The 22,904-nt window shown below is 34.7% G+C and overlaps 3 long non-coding RNA genes across 3 annotated transcripts; all 3 read left to right on the forward strand.

The window, feature by feature from the left end:
- The first annotated feature begins 1,792 nt into the window (after positions 1 to 1,792).
- On the forward strand, positions 1,793 to 4,310 carry LOC121052604. Its single transcript, XR_005809603.1, has 2 exons — positions 1,793 to 1,930; positions 2,048 to 4,310. It is a non-coding gene; the product is annotated as an uncharacterized LOC121052604 (long non-coding RNA).
- Positions 4,311 to 5,554: 1,244 nt separating this feature from the next.
- On the forward strand, positions 5,555 to 7,610 carry LOC112197691. The gene is made up of 2 exons (XR_002935741.2): positions 5,555 to 5,680; positions 5,802 to 7,610. It is a non-coding gene; the product is annotated as an uncharacterized LOC112197691 (long non-coding RNA).
- A 12,825-nt stretch (positions 7,611 to 20,435) lies between these two features.
- LOC112198221 lies at positions 20,436 to 22,887 on the forward strand. The gene is made up of 4 exons (XR_002935904.2): positions 20,436 to 20,742; positions 21,315 to 21,352; positions 21,470 to 21,535; positions 22,789 to 22,887. It is a non-coding gene; the product is annotated as an uncharacterized LOC112198221 (long non-coding RNA).
- The last annotated feature ends 17 nt before the right edge of the window (positions 22,888 to 22,904 follow it).

Genomic DNA, 22,904 nt, shown 5'->3' on the forward strand with positions numbered 1-22,904 from the left:
ATTTGTGTTGTGAACATGGTAAAATTAAAATTAGACCAAAAGATATGCAACAACTCAGTATTGTAAGGAGCTTCTCCACTTGATAATCAAGGTTCTAAATTTGATAAAAGTTGTCCAAATATGATATTTACATCTTTGACCACTCAATTACAATAACCACAACAACTATTATTATAAGTCGTAATTGCAGTTCAACTATATGTAATTTATTATTTTGACAATACATGTTACATGATTTTTAACAATGTTACATATCAAGAAAGAGTGTGTTGTTAATATGGTAAATTTTATTTTTAAAAATGACACATGTTGATATTTAATTGGATAACCTATTGACCAGTTTAATAAGTTTCCACTATATTAATTTACTAAAAGTAAAAAAAAATAAAAAAATAAGGGTATGGCAAACATCAAGGTACCCAAGATGACCCCCTATTGTACTCATCTCCTTTCAAAACAAAAAAAATATTTAAACAAATTGTATTCATCTATTGGATCAAAAGATGAATTATTATCAATGCAAATTTTTTTTCAAATCAAACTATCTAAAACATAACATGATTTCAAATATAACTATTGATTAGATGTTTTCAATCCGACCAGACTAATCGAAGTCAAATTCTGAACGTGAAGAGATAGACTAAGCGTGGCTTCACCTACGAAACCAAACAAACTACTATAGTTGCTCCATAGTTTTAGTCTTGTCAGGATTGTGCGACTAGAATATATGTCGAATACTACTAGCCAGTAATATCATATAGCTCCGATATTCTCTTCACAATTAGTAACCACTTAGTTAACCAACCCGGGTTTGCTCGAGCGAAATAGAACTTTAAAGTGTGGAGTTTGATACAAAAGGCATTAGTAGTCAACCAGCTAATTACATTTGTTAGACCTTTGTGTATCCTTTCAATGTTAGGCTTCTGTATTTCCACAACTTTGACTTGCATGGAGCTAGCTAGTGACCTTCAAATTTCACAAATACCCTTCAAAATTTAATTAGCACCTACAGGGTACTGACTTGTGTCTCCGCCCCCTCTCCCCCAGTCATATGGTAGAGTGTCATTTACTGACTGTAACTCACACAAGTACTATAATCTTCAGCGAAGTAATGAAAATGACTGACATATAATGTGTTGGTGAGAGTACAGACATATTGAATGTGGAAAAGCAAAGTTGCTGAAACCACAATTTATCCCACTAAAAAAATGAAACAAGACAAGCTGGGTTGAATTAACAACTGAAGAAGGAGGAAGCGAGAATAGGGAATTAGAGATGGTAGATAAGAAGTGGAATCCTGTATCGCACTCCTTGTTTAATTGCTCCTATCAGCATTTCAGAACCACACGAGCACAGCTAACCTCATTTCTCTTTCTCCCTCTGTCCTAATTTCGAACCCTACTTAATTTTACTCCATCCATCAACAGTAGTACACTAGTACTCGTCAACTCTCTTTTTCTCATCTACTCTCTCCATCTGTTGGCTGTTGCTTACGTAATCCTCATCTCCCCATGGGTGGATTTTCTACTCTATGAGGAAGGCTGTGATGACCAGCCGATCATAGATGACGACCAAACCATTAGAAAGGGAAAAAAAAACAAAAGAAAGTTAAAAATACAAATGTAGAAGTCAGAAAAGAAAGAAAATATCAAAGAGGTTGTTAGGGATACTGAAATGCACATGCACCAGTGAGTCAAAGCTCCTTCGCACATGTCATGTAGCTTTTTCTACATTCACACGCTCGCAAGCTTCAACCGGCCCCTACCTCAGATTGACATTTATGTTTTATCCTCATGTTTTCTATAAATATAGGCTGATCGAGTTGTTATGACAAAACCAGCTTGCCTCCATGAACATGAAGCTGATTTTAGTCTCTCTCTCTCTCTCTCTCTCTCTCTCTCTCTCTCTGCCCAGAAGGGATATGTTTGAGGTAGTTACATATCCTTTAATTTCCAACTTTGTTTACTTATCTTCTCTAGATTTGTTTAGTTACCTATATAATAAGTCTGAATTATTCTAATCGCTTTTTATGATTTACTGCTTTCAGATTGATTGATCTAAAAAGAAGGTGCAGACATATAAAAAGAAGGTGCAGAAGTACCAGATAGAGATGACATGTAGAATTATGTATATGGGGTGAGTAGATTCCATGCTATGCTTGTCAGGCGAGCAGTCCTCTCTTGGATTAACCTTGCTTTCGTTGTCTGTTCGACCTTGAACACTATTTAATTTTGATTGCATAAAAACCCAAGCTAGCTAACTGCAAGAGTGTTCAACTTCCTCAATTCATTTACAATATGATAAAGTTACAGAGAAAATTCACCCAAAAATTAATAAATCAGATGATCGCTTTCTTTCTTTTTTCTCGACAAATTAACTCAAATTATTGTATTCAGGTGGATTTATAGTTCGTGCACCTTCACAATTTTATGTCAATTTAGGTCGTATGCCGGTCATCCATGAAATTCGTGTGATATATACCTAAGGAATTAGCTATAATTCTGTTTGCATGAAAATGCATGTAAACATATGTTTATATGTATATATGTATTTTTTGTGTTGTTTGTTAGGTATAATCGTACAGTAGATGTGTAGACAGATACAACCTTCTAGTCTAGAGCTTTGCATGCGACTTTCAGGTGCACTGAGAATTCATAAGCAAAAATGGTTTGAATAGATGGATAGAGTAGTACTGAGGGAGTCTGCATTCAATTTAACTCTCCAAGGTTGTACTTTTGGCATTTAATTGACAGAATCATTTTCTATATAGATCATAGTGCTGCGTATCTAGGTCAAGATTGATACCAATTTATACGATTGTATTTGCATTTCAAGATTTAACGATTGTATTTGCATTTCACTTAACAATTTTCACTGAGAGGTATAAGTTATAACAGGTGTATAATACTAAGGTTTTAAAAGTGAAAATTGTTAAGCATAAGGCCGATGTCAGAATGTTGTAGGTAGGATCTTGTGGTGATATTTACACCTACGGAGCAATAGATCAGTTTGTTACTTGAGTTAAGTAGCTTATTGAGTCCATAATTGAAACCAGGTTTAACACCCGTTCCCTGATTAGTATGGGTTACGGACTCCATCATTAAAATATAAAAGAGAAAGGGGAAAAAAATATCTAACTTGATGATCGATTGTAAACAGGATTTCCTGTAAACTACGATTTACTACGATTTTTCAATGTCTATTATATTTTTCAATGTCTACTACGATTTTTTTTTAGGGAAACAGGATCGGGTTCCATACTACTAAGATAAATAGTCAAATACATTAATAATATTCACTATAAATAAGAAAGGGAAAATTCTTATTGTTATGTGAATTGTTTAGTTAATTGGTAAGGCACGTACAATAGGGTAAAGCTATATGTGGTAGGTTAACATTTCTCATACATGCCTTATTTTATTTAATATTTATCATTTTGAGGACTAGTATTATCACTTTGAATACTCATGTGGTAATTAGAAAAAATTTATCAGTAAGGTAAATAAAGTCCTCCTTAGCGTAAAGTAGGTAACTATAAAAAAATCATCACTAAGATAAATATGGTCCTCATTAGAAAAAGAAAGAGAAATATCCTAATGTAATATTTCCAAGGTGCATTTATATGTGTTTTTTTTTTTGCGTTCTCATCTACGTAGGATGTAATCTAGCTGGTGTAGATTTTAGAACGGTTAGTTACGTTGGTCTCACTCCACATTCATATGGGTTAACCTGAGCTAGGTTCCAATTCCAACTCATCAATTAAAATCATGGTATATAGTTATATACCATGAAAGAGGACACACATATATATTTATATGTATCTTCCTATGTAAGGAGGTTTTAGAGAGGATTTTCTCACATTTGAAGTGTAAGGACCCTAATATTGTAAGCATATATAACCTGAGGTCAGAATGAATATATGTTAATCCATCGAGTTCAAGGTCGATCTGACAATGAATGTAAGGTATATGCAAGGGACTGTTCACTTGACAAGGGTTTGCATGGAATTTGACACCCCACCTCCAATTAGTGCTCTACCACTGCCATCTGTTTTATATTCCAGCTACATACAATACCCAATTATATGTTGTCTTCATCAAAAAGTTCCATATCAACAAGAAGCTAGTTCCCAGTTTGACATAGACGACGGATCTCCTCTCTCTCTCTCTCTCTCTCTCTCTCTCTCTCTCTCTCTCTCTCTCTGTGGAATTAGGTCAATAGTGTTGGTAAATCTTCTTTTTTGTTGTAAATCTTCATACTAGTTGTCTCTTGATATTGTTATGAATCATAATTATCGGTCTTATGAGTTATATACTCTGATCCATGCGTGCTTGTTTGAGAGTTCTTTTTGACCTTATTCATCAGTTATTCTTAATCAAGCCTCTGTGAGCGCCTAAATTAGCACATAGTTTGTCTAATCTCATACAACAGTACTAGAAAGGTGTTCCACTATAGAACATATAATATATGTACTTGTTTGTTTGTAATTATCAATGTCTCTTATATAGGAAAATAGTCCAAATAGCAAACTAAGATACCAAATGGCTATGGTAACAATAGAGTTGGGCTCCATGGCTGGCATGAAATATAAGCAATCTGGAGGTTTCCTGCATAAGTTTTCCTTTAAATGCAAGTAACGATTAAACTATATATTCAACGTCCGGATGAAGCTAATTAAGTTTCCTATGATGATTTATAAGAGTAATTATGAAACAAATCACGTCAGGAAGCTTCCAGAGAGCTAAAATCTGGTGTTTGCAGGTAGCTGCGATAATTGAAGCTCGGAATCCTTTCAATCACCGACTCTTTGTTCAGAAGCACGGAGTCCATTTATATGATAATCTAAATGAAAATACCCCGTTATTTCAACATACCGTACGTATCCGCTTTAGAATTTTTATTTTTCTTTCATATTTAATTCATGAATCCCAGCAAAAAAAGAAAAACGAAAACTTTCTGATATAGGATTTGTCCAAGTATCATGGAGCTGACACACAACTCAAGAAAAAAAAAGTCTGGATTCATCCAAAGAAGGATAAAATCAATTATAAAAGTCACTAGGGTAAGTAATGCAGTAATGCCAAGTATTTACAATTAAGTGAAAGTCTTGGGTAGGGGCTGCCACGTGGTAGGGCAGTGTGGCCCACCAATCAAAACTCAAAAAAAAAAATTCTTATTCCAAAATTGTCCTCAATTTGTAAGATAAAATATTCAAAATACCCTCCTGCTAAACAGTGATCGGAGAGCCGCACTGCCCCACCATGTGGCAGCCCTACCTAAGGCCTTCTCAATTAAGTGAAAGTCTTGGGTAGGCATGGCCCCATCACGTTAAAGATTTGGTCGGGCGATATGATCTTAATGTAATAGTAATCTTGAACTAATCAAAGTAATAGCAATCAATCTACCTATGATGATGATAATGATTATTAACAGTTGGTCAATGATCGTCACGTGTAAGAATGTTGCGGGTAAAAGATACGTGAAGAAGTCGCACGCTTTGAACAACTTGAGAAAGAAAGAAAGCGCCCCTTCCATTTTTTTTTTTTTCTGAAACGAGAGCCATTCATTCTTATCTCTTTTAAATTACATTATAACCTAACCTACAGCTCGGATATATAAACGCTATAGCATAGAGCCCTTTGCACCAACTAGCTACGCCGGCCTCTTGCTCTAAGAGCAGGTTCTTTCTTCTCCAATCCTTTATTCCTTTGTGGCTGTTATCATGTTTGTTCTTGATTCAAACAAAGATACCTACTTCGAATACTTATATATGTGTGTGTTTTTGATTTTATCTCTTTCAGATGAATTATAATTATCTGTGGAAATTCCCAAGCAGAAGAAGAAGAAGAATCAAGGATAAAACAAGCCTCAATAATGATCGTTATGTGGAAATTTTCACACGAAGAGCGAGAGATGGCGCAACCATGAGCGAAGATCTACAAGGCCGGGTGAGTGGATTCCATGCTATTCTTGTCAAGTGACCAGTGTCCTTTTGCAAATTAGTCTTAGTTTCGTTGTCTGTTCGACCTGAATCAGGCCTCTATATATGGTGTAGTACTAGACTAGTTAGACTCCTGAGAAACCCTAATTTCAGATCGAAGTTGTGTGGTGAATACTAGACCAGGAGGACGTATGCCGGATTAAAGTCATAAAATTCTCGATTCATGTTAGGTTAGCTTTCTAGGTTTATAATTCTCGATTAAGACAGATGTACCTTGAAGCAAAGTCTCTTTGTTGTGACCAAACATTGGTGCTGACAAACTTTTCTTTGTGGGATCGCAATTTATTAGGAGTCTACCAGCAAACAGAATTAGATCAATCAGACAGAAGTGGTTGGTCAATTAAAATAGGGAGACAACAATAATTAAGAAAGGAAGCAAGATGGGCGTGTAATTCCCGGTTCTTTGAATTCTCGAAACCCTAACTAAGAAGGCCGGAGCTTATCCATTTTTTGCAATTTTCTTTTGGATCCTTTGGGAATTTAGGTTTAAGTTTATGTCTTGTCTCTTGGTTAAAGCAGTGCGTAGAGTTGATGGCCATTTAGTTAGAATTAGTAATACAAACCATAAGATATAATTGAAGTCTATGAGGCTGTCTTCCCCAAGAATGAGGCAGATAGAGGGCCAAATTCCTCTGTAACGTACCTTTCAGCTAATTAAATGGATCAGATATTATTTAGGTGTACATCTTTGGTCAGATATTCTGTATACGTACATATACATTCAGGTCTACACCCTAGAAAGTTAATAGTTTAGTTTAGGTCGAAGGGACATCGAATCTGAGGTATAAGCAAGGAGACTGTTCATTTGACAAGGGTTTGCATGGAATTCAACATCCAATATTACTTGATCGAGTTCCGAGCCTTATCTCTTCAAAGCGTCTCTCATATCCTTGATCTTCACCGAAAGTTGCCTAATAGCCGTGCATCACACAAAGGAGGTAAAACGTACTGTCACCACTCACCAGCCCATCTCCTACTCTATATATGATATGAATGTTTACCTGCAGCGCCTGCTGTTACAATTGTAGGAAGCGGGAACAGCCAGAACTTCAGTATTTCAACATATTTAAGGGTCAGCTAGTAGCTCAGGTCGATATATACAGCAGTGGCACACAAGAAAAGGAGCTAGGTAGTCCTCTCGATCTTAACCAATACGAAGCTACCAAGTTTAGCTGGATTAACTCTCTCTTTTCAAAGTGGTCTTCTCCAAATGGTGGTGCATTTCAGATAAAGAAGAGGAGACCTATGATATGTAGTCATATACCACGTTTTTCTTTACCATGGTGCAGCATCCCACAAGTCCACCAAAGAGGAAGCAACTCTTTCGCGGCTGTGACTTGCCCTAGATCATGCACGTGGGATTCGTTCCAAAACAAAGACATTTCAAATTTGAGCATGAATAGATCAACGATTGCTAGTTTGCCTAGAAACCCATCGTGCAATGTTCCTGTTTTTCCAAGCAATTAACGAGGAAAAGGAAAACAAACAAATGTACTCTAGTATTTGCTCATGTGAGACACTAGTTTATAGTCTTTTTTTAGTAATACCACAGCCCTGTATTAAACTTCATTGCAGAAATGAGAAAAAAAATGTATAGATTCTAGAATTGCATGAGATCTCATCAGGGAAACAACATAATACAATTTGATAACATAATATAATTTATCTAATTGAATCAAACAAATGGATGGTTCTAACAACACTTACTACTATTATGATGAACCTTCCATGTATTTTATAGAAATAAATAACTAAAAGGTCTTCAATTTAATTGGTTTTTTTACAAAGCTAATCTTTGTATTACGTTATATAACATGAATAGTCGAATTAGAAAATTATAAAGTTATTATGCCTTAATCGCAAGAGAGGGTAAATATGCTCATTCACCCAAAGGGTGAACCTAAGAATTGTAAATATAATCAAGATTATTGTTCTTTTAAGTATTTCTTCAAAAATTTATCTTTGTAAAAAATCATTTATGCTGAACTAAACCAACAAATACAATCTGTCAAATGCAACTAAAATGATGATGATAATATATATGTCGAATTGACTAATTAATAAAATATCATGTTACCTGATTTTTGCAAAGACTATCTTAACATATAACCTAAAACTAACAAGTATCCAACGAGATCGATTAACGATACCTTGTTTTTTATTTTTTTTTGGTTAAAACAGGAGTCGGGAAGAGCAAAGTGCTCTCCCACCCCAAATTTATTGAAATAAAGATAATGTACAATCTAATAGGGTGGCACAACAATCAAACCCCTAGAAAACAATGTGAATGACAGCAAATTTAAACAATACAACTAACACAAAGAGAAAGAACTAATTAATGAAAACGAAAGTTAGGGAGACCAAGCTTATCTCGTCGACATTGGTCCTGAATGAAATGAGGAGACTCGTCCTACCAAGACAATGCAGACAACGATAAACCAGTATTAGCAAGAGCATCTGCCATTTGTTTAGTGTCTATGATTTTTTTTTTTTTTGAAAAATGTCTCTGATTTTTATGAAAGCCTTTATTATATGGGGATTAGCTATTCATGTTAAGGTCCTTTGGTTATTTGGTTTTAGTTTTCGTTTAGATTATAACTTTTGGGGAATTTTATTATAGACCCCAAATTGTCATTCACTTATTAGGTTAAACACACCTCTAAGATTTTTTTAATATACACCCAAATCTACCAATTAACACTATGCCAAAAAGTCCATCAGACGACAGAACTGTTCTGTCGTCTGAAGGAACCGAAATCTGTCGTCTAGTACGGTGTCGTGTCTTGGGGGTATCAAATGAAGAACACTTCTGTCGTCTGAAAAATCAGACGATAGAAATAAATAAAAGTCTTGTGTCGTCTAATGAGTTTTGCATTTCGGGACCAATGTGATATGTATCTTTAAAAGCAGTAACACAACAGTTTTGTGTTGTATGAGCAACAAAACAACTACATTCCAATATAAATTCTATTGTGTGAAGCATATCTGCAAGACAGATTTCTGTCGTTTAAGGTTATTAACACGACAAATATTTGTGGTCTGAATATAAAAGAGACCACAAATTATAGGTCTTTTATATTGTCTTTGGTTAAGTCCAACCACACTTATTTGTTGTTGTTATATGCTTTAGACAACATTTTCAACTAACTTCTGTTGTTGTTTTGCCATTTAGACTACAATTTTCTGTTGTACCAACGCCAAAAAGACAATAGACTTCTAATTGGTTTTTGTGTTGTTTTTGTGCAGCTGCAACCACACATTTTGGTGTGCTTTTGTTGTAGCTTGCAATTTGAGATAACACATATTAGTAGTCCCCTGTTACAATTGGTATGCATGCATTCTGGAAATTAAAATTGCCCATTCATGAAAGTATGGAACCATAAAATCCACATCCAAAATCATTCATTGCAATTTCCATTAAACCACCATTGTCTCATGTACACAAACTTAATCATGAACATCAGTTCAAAATGACCCATATCTACTAATCTGGATCTGCAGACAAGTCCAAATGCTTAATGAAGGAAGAATTTCTACTAGACACAAGTTAATAAAGGAACTAGCTAGTTGTACTGCTGTACCAGTTTCACAATCCTATCAGAGCTTTTTACTTACTGGGAGCAATCATTGTAGTATTTTCTACTTGCTTCACGTCATGAATACACAGGTATATGAGAATTGCATTGAGATATGCATGATTCATCAAAGGTTATAAAATTAACTTATTCATAAGAATCATATTCAAACATGAAACTAAGGAATTAAAAAGTGATTGATACTCGAAAGCAAATAGGATAACAACATTAATAATGCAACAGCTTTATGTCTAGTACCAAAATAAGTCATCTATTATCTACTTATTGCTGTCGATACATGAGTACGGTCACCCGTTGGCCCTTCTATAGCAAGCCTGAAGTCTAAGAGATTTGGCTTAAAGTCCTCATGCAAGAGCACGTTGGAGGATTTGAAATCCCGATATATCACCTATTCAAACAATGCAACAAAAAAGGTTCAACAAAGTATATAAAAATTATTGTCTTCAAAGTTCAAACAAATAAAGAGTTACCATGTGAGGTAAGCCATTATCTACCATCCTTAAATACACTCTTTAGCATTTGAATATTGATGGCCAGAAGCAAAAATAGAAGATGACTTTTGTTTCAAGCTCACAAGCAGAGCTGAACCAAATCTATGGTGTAGTATTATAATATTAACATTAAAGCACAGAGAGCATTTTTAAGTAGCGAGAATTAAAAATGTTCCCCTTAATTGATTTTTAGCCACAGAAATGGAAGAACAAGATCAAGGGACTAGTGTGTTCAAGTAAACAGGGGGTACCTATTAACTCACAGAAATTACACAATGATTATTTAGTTCATGCTTCTTTTATATTACTCCCAAGTTTTATGTCCAATTTCGATTTGTACTAGACAGCAAAGAAGAGTGCAATGTCATTCGAAGGTTTTGAACTCAAGAACTCTTATACCATGTGACACAACCACAGGGTCCCAACAGCTAAAGCTTTTAGACAGGGGTCGTCAACGGGCCGGGCCGGGTCTTGCTATATTTTTAAATAATTGCGGGCCGGGCCGGGCCGGGCTTTATTAAAAATCAAAGGATCCAAGCCCGTTCATATAAAGCGGGTCTTGCGGGCTTTTTCGGGCCTGGCCGGGCTTGGCCTTGCGGGCTTTTTTGGGCCGGGCCTTGCGGGCTTTATTTATAAATAAATATTTAAAGACACAAGTATTTTTTTTTTTTAATCAAGCTTTGGAAATTCAATGGATAATGATCAAATACAACCAAAGATAACAATCTATATAACTATATTTTACCCAAAAAATCTATATTTATATATAGATACTAATTTGTTGATAAATAAATTTTTAAAGACACTAATTTTTTATAAATCTATATTTATACATCATACACTCTAAAGAGCTACATATAGAAATTCAAAGAAAATGAGAAACCGACCGTTGGATGAGTTTATTACAATAAATTATGAGTGTGGTAAAAAATTTAGCCAATTTCACCATACTTTCGAATCCGATCGGATTGGTCAACCGTAGTCACTTATATGTTTTATTGGTTGACCGATGGCGTGGCAACCGCGAAACGTGCTTATTTTTTCACATCACGTTTGTATATATTCCATCGATGGATGTGCGTGGACATAAGATAAAAAATAAAAAAAATTTAATTACAAACACATTGGACTATACCAATTTTATTCCTAAAGTTATATGACTTATACATTGCATTTAAATTGTTTAGGTTCATTCTAAAGCAACCATGAAGTGGAAAATGAATTCGGAGAAACCAACCGCTTGATGGAGAGATTGTAATGTTTTATGGTGGTTGTAGAAAATCCAGCCAATTTGGTTCACGTTTCGAATTTGATCAACTAGGTCAAACGTAGTTACTCTTATAAACCTATATTTATATATCATACACTCCAAAGAGCAACTCCTATCAATTCAAATAAAATGGAAAAACCGACCGTTGGATGAGTTTATTACAATAAATTATGAGTGTGGTAAAAAATTTAGCCAATTTCGCCATATTTTCGAATCCGATCGGATTGGTCAACCGTAGTCACTTATATGTTTTATTGGTTGACAGATGCCGTGACAACCGCGAAACGTGCTTATTTTTTCACATCACGTTTGTATATATTCCATCAATGGATGTGCGTGGACATAAGATAAAAAAAATTAATTTTAATTACAAACACATTGGTCTGTACCAATTTTATTCCTAAAGTTGTATGACTTATACATTGCATTTAAATTGTTTAGGTTCATTCTAAAGCAACCATGAAGTAGAAAATGAATTCGGAGAAACCAACCGCTCGATGGAGAGATTGTAATGTTTTATGGTGTTTGTAGAAAATCCAGCCAATTTGGTTCTCGTTTCGAATTCGATCAACTAGGTCAAACGTAGTTACTCTTATAAACCTATATTTATATATCATACACTTCAAAGAGCAACCCCTATCAATTCAAAGAAAATGGAAAAACCGACCGTTGGATGAGTTTATTACAATAAATTATGAGTGTGGTAAAAAATTTAGCCAATTTCACCATATTTTCGAATCCGATCGGATTGGTCAACCGATATGTAGAATATATATATGCACATATTTTATATAAAAGTATAATAGTATAAGAACTTCCACACACACACACACACATATATATATATATATATATCTCTCTCTCTCTCTATATACACACACATATATATTAATATATATATATATATATATAAACACACACACAAATATATATCTATATGTGTCTATATATATATATATATATATATATATATATTTATAAGGGCTAATTACTGTTTAGTACCCTGTGGTTTTAGTCCAACATCAATTCAGTCCATCGACTTTCAATTTCATCAAAAACACCCCTGCAATATCATTTTCTCGTCCAATAGGTCCATCCGTCGGGATTCCGTCAATTTCAGCCGTTAATTGCTGACATGGCAGTCCAACTCAGCAAAAGTGGGACCCACATGAAAGTCAAATATCGAAAATGACCCTGGCCAATCAGATATGGAAAAATCCAAAATAAACCCCAAATTTTGAGGTTTGGGAGACTCGAACCCGCACCACCATGCATGCATAGCAAAGCCCCAACCACCATGCCACTTGCACAACATTGATATATGTCAAACAACATAATATATATATCTGTATACCCAACAAAATCTGGGAAAATCCAAAATAAAACCCAAATTTTGGAGTTAGGGAGATTCGAACCCAGACCACTATGCATGCAAAGCAAAGCCCCAACCACCATGCCACTTGCACAACATTGATAAATGTCGAACAATATAATATATATATATATATATATCTGTATATGTCAACGAAATCTGGGATTTATTTTATATATTATGTCAATATATATATATACTATATTATATATATATATATATTAATTATATAATATTATATATATATATATGTTGCCATAATATATAATATATAATATACAATATAATATATATATTTTATATATATATATATATATATATTGACATAATATATAAAATAAATCCCAGATTTTGTTGACATATACAGATATATATATTATGTTGTTCGACATATATCAATGTAGTGCAAGTGGCATGGTGATTGGGGCTTTACTTTGCATGCATAGTGGTCTGGGTTCGAATCTCCCTAACTCCAAAATTTGGGGTTTATTTCGGATTTTCCCAGATTTTGTTTGGTATACAGATATATATATTATGTTGTTTGACATATATCAATGTTGTGCAAGTGGCATGGTGGTTGGTGCTTTGCTATGCATGCATGGTGGTGTGGGTTCGAATCTCCCAAACCTCAAAATTTGGGGTTTATTTTGGATTTTTCCATATCTGGTTGGCCAGGGTCATTTTCGGTATTTGACTTTCATGTGGGTCCCACTTTTGCTGAGTTGGACTGCCACGTCAGCAATTAACGGCTGAAATTGACGGAATTCCGACGGAGGGACCTATTGGATGAGAAAATGATATTGCAGGGGTGTTTTTGATGAAATTGAAAGTCGAGGGACTGAATTGATGTTGGACTAAAACCACAGGGTACTAAACAGTAATTAGCCCTATTTATAAACACACACACACATATAGATATATCTATATATATAACACACACACACACATACATATATATATATATATATTAATATATATATATATATATATATATACAGATCCGATCCAGAGCGGAGCTCCGCTTTGGAATTAACGTGTGAAGTTCGAGTTTTGGGTCACTTTTCGGTCGCATATCCACATCTCGACCGTTCAGTTTTTAGGTACTAGTGTATAGATCATCTCTGCAAATTTTCAACCAAATTGATGATCGTTAAGGTATCTAACTCGCTTAAACCAATGGACGGACTGAATCTGTCAACCTGAACCGTACTAGCTTTAAGGCAGTTATAAATGCCTTAACGATCATCATTTTGGCTGAAAATTTGCAGAGACGATCTATACACTAGTACCTAAAAACTGAACGGTCGAGATGTGGATATGCGACCGAAAAGTGACCCAAAACTCGAACTTCACACGTTAATTTTCAAAGCGGAGCTCCGCTCTGGATAGGATTTGTATATATATATATATAAACACACACACACACACACATATATATATATAAAATATTTTGCGGGCTTTTACGGGCCGGGCCTAGCTGGCTTTTAGCTGGCCTGGCCGGGTTTTTGCGGGCTTTTTTGTGGGCCTCCATCAGCCCACCAATGCGGGTTTTTACGGGTTTTTTGACGGGCCGGCGGGCCTCCATCGGCCCACTTGATCAGCGGGCTTTTTGATGAGGCCTACTTTTAGAGAACAGAATACATCCAACATAATGGACAGTTACTGAAGTGACAGTGTCCACCAATATATGTAACTGAAGGCAATTATATAAGTAGCAGATACAATTTAAGTTCCAAAGCCAGAGATGCCACTATAAATGCAGCAAACAAGTAAAAAATGTATAATGTAATACGTAGTTGCTACATTCCAATCATTAGTCATGGCTCTAATACTACACTATCTTAAGCAGGTCACACTGATTTGGTAGAAGAAACTACCAAATACTACTAATACAGAGATATGTAAAGAGAATACCATTCAGTTATTCTATTTAGTTGGAAGAAGAAACATTCATTTCATGACTTGTGATTACACGCATTTCTATGCATGTAATTGTACCTAAAACACTATAAATAAGCTAATCCTTGAGCTAATTATAATGTAATTAATCCAATTTTATTTATTGTGTAGGAAATAAGAAGAATTGCAGAAACCGTGAGAAATTGATCTAAAATTGGAGCAAATTGAAGTTTTCGACAAGAAGACGAAATAGTTGAGTTCGGTCAAGCATAGTCAACATGATTGAGAGAACCGAATCGGAATATTTCAAGATGATACATTTCGTGCTTTAAGATCGGAGGAAGAAAAGGAACGACGAAAAGAAACAATTAATTGATCAATCCGTGGCTTAATTAATTAATTATGAACTTGATTAATTAATCAATTAACCAAGTGTATCAGCCATAACGTGCAGCAAGCCAGCAATTAAACATTGATGGTTTTGCTTGGAGCCAATTACACGTGCTACACTACACTAGCAGCCCATTACATTCCTTTTCCAGTTTTCCTCTCATCACCACCACCCACGTGTCTACCATATCCTATTCTCTCTCTCTCTTCAATCACCGAAACCACCCACACCCCTTACCATTTCTAATTTCCATTTTCTCTTTTCCTTACACTCCACATCAAATCCTCATCAATTTCTCAAGAGATTTCAAGAAGCATCAATATTTGAGATTGGGTAAAAGTGAGAAATCATATAAATCAAGGCTAGTCACACTTGATCCATAGCAATTTGTGACTCGTTCTTGTTACTTTTCACTCTTCTTCACCTTTACCTCTTTAATTGATGAATATTGTTGTTGCTTTGTGGATGGGTTGTGAGTAGTCTATTTAGGAAGCTAGGGTTTGAGCCCTAGCATGGATTTAATGTAATAAATATGCTTTGATTTAATGGTTTTCAATTTCGTGTTTGGCATATGTTCTATTCTATAATATTTGGCTTAGATGCATGCTTAGGAGCTTGATTAACTCTTGAATGTGTAGATGAGCATGTCTAGAACAAATTAGGGGACCTAATCACTTCTCTAATTTATGGCTAGGACACTTGTTTAGAACATGGTTAGCTACAATACCAATTTCGATTGCCGTATTGGCTAGCTTGGGAACCTTGATTCTAGGACTCTTCGCCTTTTGGTTCAACTAGAGGCCCTAACAAGACTCTAGATTGTCCCAATTGAGTTTCTACGACCCTTGATCCGGAGTAGGAATACCCTTTAAGAAATCTAATGACCCATGAGCCTTGAAAAGCCTTGGGTACGGTTCTTGATGCCACTATGAATTGAGTGACCATTGTCGGAATATATTTATGCATTAAATTTGGCTAGGAGGATACCCTAGTGACCTAATTTCCATTTCTTGATTAGTTTCTATTATCTTTATTTTTAATTTTAATTTTCAATTGTTAATTTTATTTTCTTCGCAATTAAAAAAATCAAATTTCACAGACCACTTTCATTGTCCATACCATTTGGTTGTGAGTTTCGCATTTATTTGTGGTTCTCTTGACCAATTTTAGGCTTGGTTGTTTCGAGTCGGGCATGTAAATAGCTTGGTGCTATTTATCTAGGTTTTGTTTGTTAAATTGTTGGTGACTTAGTAATCGGCATGACCAAGGATTGAAGTTAGCTTTTCAATCCCCGTGGTACGATAATTTCGGGTTCAAATATTTCCCACTTCTTTGATGACCGTGCCCTTATTGCGCATAAGTTGCATTTAAGCATCAAATCAACTTGTGAATGACTTGGATCTATCTGCTACTATATGCCTTGCCTATATCTTCCCATCTTTTTTCTTTTAAACATTAGCATTTCAATACGTACTAACACTAGTACTACTGATAATAGCTATCTTCAAAATATATAGGTTCCTTCATATATAACAAAACACACTCAAATACATGCTGATTCTTAAAGTAACATTGCTTAACATGCTCATACTTTTACTATACAATATACTTGTTAAGACTAGCACTGCTAAGAGTGGTCTTATCACATACAAGTTCATTTACATGTAGCTGCAACAATTACATCGATCCATGCCAAATCTAATGTTCAGATTGCATACCATGCTCATACTTTTATTATACAAATACAATATTCTATCAAGGAATTAAAATGAGCTTATGATTATACTCAACTAGATAGCAGTAAACATATAATTATTATGTGTAGGCAAAGATATGAACAAAAGGATAATTAGCTAGTTGCTGAATACATATATGTATAGAGCACAAACATTGAAGACTCACCAAAAATTTAGACAAACAAGCCTTCTGTTTTTCTCCACTACACTACTAGCAGTGAGCCTTCCTTCGCAAATCATTTTGTACCACCAAGTTTCCCTATCAAGGCCAACAAACAGAAGAAACATGTTACAAAATAGAAGAACTATTATCCAAACTCAAAACCCCAAAACCCAAAATTTATCACTGTTGGATTGTGATTGGATGGAAACAATCAACAAACTGTAACTAATCCGAGTAAAACAAGTCAGGATCAAAAGAAAAAGTCATTCATGATTCATCAAAAACAAAGATTTCTTACCCTGCCCTCTAGCAAAACAAGGTGAGATGGAATCAAATCATCATATGCAGCAGCATATAAGTAATCAATTCCTATGTTTCATAAAAGACAATTTGATCAGCTTCAAATGAAAGAGAAAAAACAATAAGATACCAAACAAGCAAGAGAATTAAGGAAAAGACCAAATTTGACACAACTTAAAGTGTAACATTTAGGCAGAAACAGTTTGGCTTTGAGGATTTACGAAAAATTCATTTGTGCAACAATGAACTTGAAATTTTCCAAAATGAAAGCTGACATATCAAGGTATGACATACTAAAATTTCAAACTAATGGGAGTTCGAGAAGTAAGGGAAACGATAGGTGCAAATAGACTGAACTGTCAGGTTTCAGAAAAATATAGCAGCAGCAAAGTCAAAACAGAAAAATTCATTTTAAGACCAATTGACAAGAAATCAATTTTGAAACAACTATTGGAATGTTTAGTTCAATATATACAAAGACCAGAGGTTAAATGATTCAAATAGAAGTTCAAATCTCAGCAGAAAGTCAGAGGGTACACTAAAAATTCTGGAACTTTGCCAAAGCAAACCAGACTCAAAAGAAAAATCACTGAAGATTCATTATACATCAAAATAAGGTGAAACTTTTCAGATCATTTGTTAACTAGCGGAACAGAAATATATCAAAATTTCATGACATTTAGAGATCATTAAGTAGGGCAACACAAAACTCAAAGTTACCAAATTAGCAACTTTCTCAGAAAATTCAGTAAAGCTGTTTTAACCACAATCAGAAGTTTTGATTTTAAAGTTGGTCTGTTTTAAGAGTAAACAAGAGAGACACAACAAAAAGAACTACCTTACAAGCGAAAAGAATAGCTACTACATTGGAGAGTAAACAAGGGAATACAAAGAGGATGCATGAAGCATTACATTTGACTCTTTGCTTGTCAAATTGCACTTAAAAATCACAAAGGAAAACATTTCAACACAATCACACCAATTACATACCAAATCAGAATCAAAGCTATAGATAAAAGTTTGTTTTCCCTACCTCAAGCCTTGGGTTTCAGCAGCTAATAAAGCCAATCAACTGCTACAACAAATCAAATTCCAATTGCTAACACCCACTTTGTATTTCACAAATCTAGCCACCTAGACCAAATTTACAACAAATCACACCCAAACTCTTGGAAAGACTGAAACAGAACGAATGGGTTTGAAACGATAGGAAATTTGAACTTACTTGAGATAGCTGCATAACAAAAAAGGATTTCAGTGTTCTCTACCAAGCACTTAGCTCCATCCTTCATAAATCTCACATAGCTGCTGTCAAACTCCTTTTTGAATATAAGCCATCTAAAATTGCAATAAGCTTGTTAATATAAACTTTCTTGCATCAAACTGTATGTAAATATTCATCAACATTTACATGCTTATATATCAACATGATCTAGTAGAAGAACAACAATGCAATTATTGATAAAACCTACAAATCAGTTTTAATTGAAAGAAGAAAGAGTTTTTGTCAAACAACATGGAAATCAAAAGATTCAAAACCCCAACACATAAATCCATTTCAATCGAAGGAAAACCACAACACTAAATCGAAGACAAACCCCCAAGACAAAACCCCAATATAGCTATATCCATTTCAATCACCCCATCCCAAATAGAAAAAAAACCTAATCGAAATCAAACCCTAAAATTGAAATTTTGGATAATAAGCAGACCCAAAGTTTGTAGATAAATCCCTAAAATCTTTCGAAGATTGAACCCAGTCGAAACCCTAAACTAAAAAACGATTGAAACCCTAAATTGCTTACCTATAATCCGAATCGAAAACAACTTTACTGGTTGCTGGAGAGCTCCAACAATCTGGACGCGAAAGATGAAGTAGAGACTAAGAAGAAGAAGGAGAGACTAAGAAGGAGAATCGAGGGAGTGAGAAGATGAAGGAGAGAGTGAGAATCGAGATCTGAGAGAGCTGATGAGGAGGAAAGAGGCTAGTGTTTTGAGTTTTTCAGTTTCACGGGTTCTAGGTCGAGTTGAGAGGGCAGAGTGAGAAGGAGGGAAAACGACTTAATTGTGAGGGATAGCTAGAGGTCAAAAAGCACAAGTCAAAGGAAGTTAAGGAACTCAGAAAACTCAAAAACAAACTCTACACTTAGACAACATTTAAATGTTGTCTAAATGTCACAACATTTTTTAGTCAACTAGGGCTTGGCTATTTGAGAGGGAAAAATACTTATCAAACTATTGGATATCCCTCCAAATTTGAGACAGAAAATCACCATCTTCTACGACAACAAAAATGTGTTGTTTGAATGCTGACCATTTTTTCAAATTGAACGAGTATGGTTTTAGTCTATATTCAGACAACATAAAAAAAAATTATGTCGTCTGAAAAACTTAGACGACAGAAAACAATGCTTCTGTCGTCTGAATGACTTTTTGGCATAGTGTAACTAGCATAAAAATAAAACCTGTTTTTGTTAAAAATTACTTAAGATGCCACAAGCCCCAAACATATCTATTGAAACTTCCTATTCAATGGGTATGTATCAAAGCAACTGACATAACAAGCATTGACGTCTAGCTTGACGCTGTGACGTCGTAATATATTGGAACCTGATTCCATTTCCCTCAAAAAAAAAAAAAGAGTATGTATCATTTGGTTAATTCTTCCTTAATGGGTATTCGTGTTTTGTTTCATGTTCAATAAGTATGTGTCGTTTGGTTAATTCCTCCTCACGAGGTATTTGTGTTTTTGCTTTTAAGGTTTATGCTATTGAACAAGTATATATGTGTTTCAACATGGCTGGCGTTTTTTTTTTTTTTTTCTCTCAATAGATTCTACAAGTTCTTGACTTCCACCTAGAGTTTAGAAAAATTAATTTAAGCTTCATTTCCTCATAATTCAAATTCCAAAATGCTACATTTAATAAAGATTTTCTTTAGTTAACATTTAATATACTAAAGCTCAATCCACTGTTACACTGTTGACAACTGTTCATAAGCGTGTGAAAAGACAGTTTTGCCCTTTGTGTTCCATCAATTACCGGCTGCCACTCTGAGTGCTATAAACACTGTACATACGGAAGTACGGTTTTACCCTCTGTTTTTTGTGATTTACGGCCTGCCACTGTGAATCTGGATTAGAAGGTTAATAGATTTTTAGCATCTTCGGGAAGCCTCTATCGACATTCATCTAACTGTTTCGCAGCCTTGACCTCTCGGATAGAATTTTAGCCTCCCTTCCACATGCAGTCTGGGTTAAAAATCCACCGACTGCAGCTCTAGATATTTTCTCACTCTCGCTCTCTTCCCTCGCGAATTTAACCTGAGAAAGAGAGAAACTTGGACATGCTTCTCTGCTCAGCTTAATTTGGGGTTAAATTCGTGCTTACCCAGTTGGTAAATAGATTGGTTTGACGGTGAAGCTACGAAACTCCATAAACCAATACCAATTGATCCTCCTGACCGATCTCCATCTCCCACTGCTCTCTTAATTTTCAGGTTCATCAGACTTCACAACAATCAGGTAATGAATTTCCTTGCTACGTTTTGTGTGCATAGAGACTTGGGTATAGTTAGATTATGTTAGTTTTCTTGAATTCCTTACTACGTTTTGTGAGTCTTTTTTTTTTCCATGTTATTGATGATTTCCTGGGTCTGGGTAATTCAGAGACTTGGGAGTGCGTGTTTATGAATTTCCATGTTAGATTGGATGTAGTTTCTAGGTTTTTTTTTTCTCCATTTGTATTAGTGATTGGGAAGAAAAAGAAAGAACAGGTGAAATCTTGATTTTGGTTTTATTTCCAAAATGCTAATTTCTCTTGAAACATTATATGGATGGATGGATCGATGGATGGGTTTAAGATAGCATTACGTTTTGTTTTGTTTATTTTGTCAGATGGAAAGTTTTGTTTTGTCAGTTTTAAGATAGGATTATGATTTTTTGTTTGATCACATACAGAACCAACTTATGTATGAGAGCCATTCGGTGCTCTAGAAGAAGGTAACGAAAGACATTTAAGTTTCAGTAATGAATTCCTGTCAATAATTAGGGTTTAATTTTGATCGAGTTTTCTTACTCAACATTTCAATTTGTAGGCACAACTCGCTGGACGGTTCGTCAGCCTGAAACAATGGTTAGTATATTTATGTACATTGATGCATATATTTATTTGTTTCTGAGTTGCACCAAAATTAACAAGGGTTATAGTAATCCATACTATTTTTGTGACATTTTTCTGGTGTAATTGCAGGCAACTCTGGCTGATACGTTTCTTGCTGACTGTGATTAGCTATCTGACAATGAAGCTGATATTCCTGTGAGTATTTTACAACCTTTCTTATGAGAAACTTATAATGCTTTTGTCCTTTATTAGGACTTGGCAGACTTAGAGACACTGAACTATTTAATATGGATACTGATGTGCAAACATGGAAGAAGATGTTGATGCAAGTGTGTTTCAGAATGACTCTTTTACTTATTCTCAGCAAATATTTTGGTCTCCAAAACTTTAAGTCTCTTTAAGCTTAAATCTAATCAAAGAATAGAGAATCAGGGGAGGACTCAAAGTTACCTTTTATGAGAGTCGTGAACACAAAAGAGCGAGAATATAGATTAAATAAGCTAAAAAACGGTAAAAACCATTTAAACTTCAATAGATTTAGTTCCATACCCTCCTAATATAAAAGTATGAATTAAAATTAGTGTTTAGAATGCCATTCAGTACCATTTGCTCTCCTTGCTGTTTCTTCTATTTCTATTTTATTACTGGAATGTGCATATTGACATGTAGGTAACCGAAGCTTACAACTTGAATTCATTTACTGAGTTCTTTTCTTCAAAACTTTTTAGATATATGCAGATGAATTCTTTTTATTACAGATGAATAGTATAAATTTTGCGGGGAAGAGTCATAAAGCAAAACATATCTTGGTCGGGTACTGTGCAACATTTAATATTATTGTTTTACCAAAAAACTCAGGGACTATTGCAAGAAAACATACAATATATAGTATTCATCATACATGAAATTGCTTAATGTATGAGAACTCTACATAAAGAATTCTAACTGCAATTGACGTATCACACAAATAGCTTTTCATTCATTAGATGTCTTTTTATAAACTGTACTAATGGTTTCTCTATGCTAACTGAAGCCTGCATGTATTTCTCTAACTTTTTTTTTTTAGATGAATTCCAATTATGGTAATGTACTGTATATATAATCATCAATGTTGTTGTGTGCTTATTCTAACTCCTATTGTTTTTTTTTTCTATTCTAGTTGAAAGTTACATCTTTTTTCTCTTTTGATTTTTTGGATAATAATTTGAGTAGTGTAGTTCAAAATGTACTCGAAGTTTCGTGCTTGTAGTCAGTAGTTAGACACAACTAGAGTAGTTTAGCTTTTGCTAAGATTAGTACCTGATTGTAAGTGGTATTTGAGAAGGCTTAAGGAGTAGAGTATGTGATTACATAGACATTGTCTAAAGTGGCAAGTTTAGGTTTCAGATTTCTCTTGATCTTTAATATGTGGGTTTTGACTTAACCATACGTTTTGCTTATTGTTACAGGAAGGACGCCGTGCACATTTCATCGAAAGAGACTTGACTGAGCTGGTGAGATGTTGCAGCTGGGGGTTATCAATAAATTGATTGAGTTGGGTCTTGAGGGTAAGCAATTTAGAGTT

This window comes from Rosa chinensis, chromosome 4, assembly GCF_002994745.2.
Source record: "Rosa chinensis cultivar Old Blush chromosome 4, RchiOBHm-V2, whole genome shotgun sequence".
Classification (NCBI taxonomy): Eukaryota; Viridiplantae; Streptophyta; class Magnoliopsida; order Rosales; family Rosaceae; genus Rosa; species Rosa chinensis.